The sequence below is a fragment of the Electrophorus electricus genome, chromosome 4, assembly GCF_013358815.1.
Source record: "Electrophorus electricus isolate fEleEle1 chromosome 4, fEleEle1.pri, whole genome shotgun sequence".
Taxonomy (NCBI): Eukaryota; Metazoa; Chordata; class Actinopteri; order Gymnotiformes; family Gymnotidae; genus Electrophorus; species Electrophorus electricus.
The window spans coordinates 15,889,236-15,893,255 of record NC_049538.1 but is presented as its reverse complement, the minus strand read 5'-3'; positions in this window follow the sequence as shown (position 1 = coordinate 15,893,255).

Below are 4,020 nucleotides of genomic sequence, written 5' to 3'. Positions count from 1 at the left end.
ACTATATGGGAGAACTGAAAAATGAGCACTTTTACCTGCACAAGACTGAACATGCACTTCTTTCCATACATTCATACACTCAAGACACAGTTCTTATTACTATTGTATTTCCATTGACTTGTTTATTACTGTAGCTAAATAATTTGATGCCTGCATCTAACCGTAACCCCAATAACTAAAATAATCATTTAGTTTCTTTCAGTTTTTCCGATGAAGACTGCTAAGGTGCTCTCTCTCTCTCTCTCTCTTTCTCTCTCTCTCTCTCTGTCTCTCTCTCTCTCACACACACACACACACACACACACACACACTCACACCATACACAGACTGACTTCTTTTTTTACCTTGTTTTGGTAACCTTCACCGCATAAATATTGGTAAATATTGCCTGACTGAAGGATGTTTTAGGAGAAATTAAAAATGTTGAAACTAATAAGACTAGAATATATTACAAAATGATTTTTAAACAATTGGGTCTGACAATCCACAATCCCACATACAAGTTGAGTACCTTTGATAATATGCTCAGAAATGACTGTTCTACAAAAATAATTTAGAATCCTAAAAGAAGTTACAATGACAGTGACATCTAGGGGCATACCTAGCCTGTAGATATTGTATGCAATTGATTACATCTTTAGCCTGTCATGGAATGCTCCTACCCCTACAAGTAACGTGGAATGTCCTGCCACATGCAGGGGGATTCATATGTGCACTGTTTTGTAACCACGTCCCTGGGATTGCATACACGTACACAGGGTTTAATATTACGTGTTAGTTTTCTATTTAAACCTCTGTCCGTGTGTGCACCCTTGTTGGTCATTGTAGCTATGTAGCTACTTATGTGTTAAAGTCGATCTATGTCAACATCGCTGTAGCCGTAACATTAGTCTGTGTACTCGCCATTAATGGGTATGTGTTCTTCATTCAGTGTTGATATGTAATCATGTTCACTGTAGATGTCTTGTGTGAGTGTCATCTATGTTGTCTACATTTAATGTTAATAAACGCCATTCAACGTCAAGAGAGTCTGTGCATGCTGCCCCCTACTCTAAGAAAATGTGGCAAAAGAGTGATATTCAATGGGAGAAAACCAACAAGAACGCCAGTATTTTCCTATAAATAAACAAGTGTAGCCCCTCTCAAGTTTCCGCAATTCCCCCTGTTTCATATCACTGCTGTAACACTGTGCAATAAATTAAATTTGTTTTTGATAAATATACTAAGCATTATATTTCCGGAATATAAAACCCTGCATATCGCTGAACATGAAAGCCTCATCTTAACTGTGATGGAGGGAAGGTAATGGTGTGGGTCTTCTTTGCTGCCTCAGGGGCTGAATGGATTGCAATCTCTGGAAGACCTACAGATTAAAAAGCCGAATGAAGAAATTCATCAGCAGAAGGTCAGCGTGTCAGTGATCTACAGCAGTAAATCAACAGCAAAGCAGCTCAAACATGAATTCTGTTAGAGTGGTCATGTCAGAGATCTGATCTTTTCCCATAAAAATAGTGTGATCTGAAGCATGCTTGTGTAAGGAGCATTCCTAAATTATGCATAATCTAAAGATGTTTTGTTTAAAGGAATATTCAAAATTCTTCCTAACTGCTCTGCACAACTGATCAGCAGCTATGGAAAGCATTTGGTGAAAGCTACTGTCAACACTGGCTACTAAATTTAAGTGTTTTTTTTTCCTTAGGTCAGCTTGGTTGTTGAATAAGGGTTTATCATTAGGATTTAAATGAAGATAAGATAGCATTTTAGGTGCCATCAATACAGAAATTCAGGTAAAAATGAATAACTTGCAAACATACTTCTGCAACTGTATTTATTGTGAGCTACATAACTATTCTGTTTCATATGGCTATTTTTGTCTTTGTATTGGAAATAAATGCTTCCTCATTAAATACCATTGGACAACTGGAGAATACTGCATTTTGTTCTTTGTTTCCAGTAGTCGATTGGACAATTCTGTCCAGTGCAAACCCCCAGTCACCACCCACATTTTTGGACTAGACAGTTCCAGCATTCTATCATAAGACATGCTACCTGACAAGGTGGAGGCTAATGTGTGCTTTTTTTATGGAGTCTGTCACTGCATCTTTCTTATCGAAAGACAGCTAAATGTCCTAGGAATAAAATAGTGCTAACTGCCAAATTGCATGTGGCAAATAACAGTGTATAAACCTGTTGACTTCATGTGTGTGGCTATGCATGCTTAACAAACATCCCGATGTTCCAAAATCAGTTTTGTTTTTACATTCTTTTACAACCTAATGAATATTCACATAGGTAGAAGGGACCTGATCCTTGAGCAGAAGTCTTAGTAAGATAATAAAATAAATATGATTAATAAATATGCATCGTCCTTTTGATTTTACTAATTAAACATTTAATAATTAATAATTCAATCTGTTGGCTAGAGCTAATTAAAAAATCCATGTAACTTGAACACATTCTTGGAGGAAGGGGCATTTACCCCAAAATTGACCAAAATGTGTTGTAAAGCTAGAAAGAGCCCATCCCCTATGTAGTAATGTTAAAAAATATTTTTTTTTTCATGTAACACTTTCATTTTGAACACAAAATCTCAAACTGCTTTAGTTAGGAAAAAAAAGTCAGCAACATTATGTGATAAGACATTAATGAAATAAAACTACTACAAATAATGAAATGCAACACAAAATGATAATTAACAAAACATTAACATCCAAACAACTGAGTATAAGCCAATGTAAAGAAATGTTAAGTAAGTTTTGCGTTAAATTTTACATTTTAAATCTGTTCTGTTTGGTGCAGCAGTTTAACAGACCTCATATAGTGCCACTTGAACAAGGGGCACTAATTATCCCTCAATTCCCCTCTCATTGTTTCTTTCTCCAAACATTTCTTTTGGTCCACATTTTCCCTTTTTTTCCCCTGTCCTTCTGTCTTTGTTGCTCCGTTCTCTCCCTCTCTTTCCTTTCTTCTGCCTGTTCTCCTTTCCTTTTTCTGTATACAAATGTGTTTGAATTCAGCAGCTTGACATTGTGGTAGATGACACCAAGGAGGTATACTGCACAGTGCAGTGCAGCATGTACAGTGGTGTGAAAAAGTGTTTGCCTCCTTCCTGATATCTTATTTTTTTGCATGTTTGTCACACTTAAATGTTTCAGATCATCAAACAAATTTAAATATTGGACAAAGATAACACAACTAAACACAAAATTCAGTTTTTAAATGAAGATTTTTATTATTAAGGGGGAAGAAAAATTCAAACCTACATGGCCCCGTGTGAAAAAGTGATTCCCGTTAAAACATAAATTGACTGTGGTTTATTACATCTTTGGAAAGCTGAATTCAATTTCTCTAGCCACACCCAGGCCTGATTACTGCCACACCTGTTCCCAATCAATAAATCACTTAAATAAGACCTGCCTGACAAAGTGAAGTAGACCAAAAGATCCTCAAAAGCTATACAGCATGCTGTGATCCAAAAAAATTCTGGAACAGATGAGATACAAAGTAATTGAGATCTATCAGTCTGGAAAAGGTTATAAAGCCATTTTTAAAGCTTTGGGACTCCATCAAACCAAGAGGTCACAAAAGACCCCACAACAAGATCCAAAGAACTGCAGTTCTCACTTGCCTCAGTTAAGGTCAGTGTTCATGACTCCACCATAAGAAAGAGACTGGGCCAAAATGGCCTGCATGGCAGAGTTCCAAGACAAACCACTGCTGAGCAAAAAGAACATAAAGGCTCATCTCAGCCAGAAAACATTCTAATGATCCCCAAGACTTTTGGGAAAATACTTTGTGGACTGACGAGACAAAAGTTGAACTTTTCGGAAGGTGTATATCCCATTACATCTGGTGTAAAAGTAACACAGCATTTCAGAAAAGGAACATCGTACCAGCAGTAAAATATGGTGGTGGTAGTGTTATGGTCTGGGGCTGTTTGTTTTTTTTTTCACACAGGGCCATGTAGGTTTGGATTTTTTTCCCCCCCATAATAATAAAAACCTTCATTTAAAAACTGCA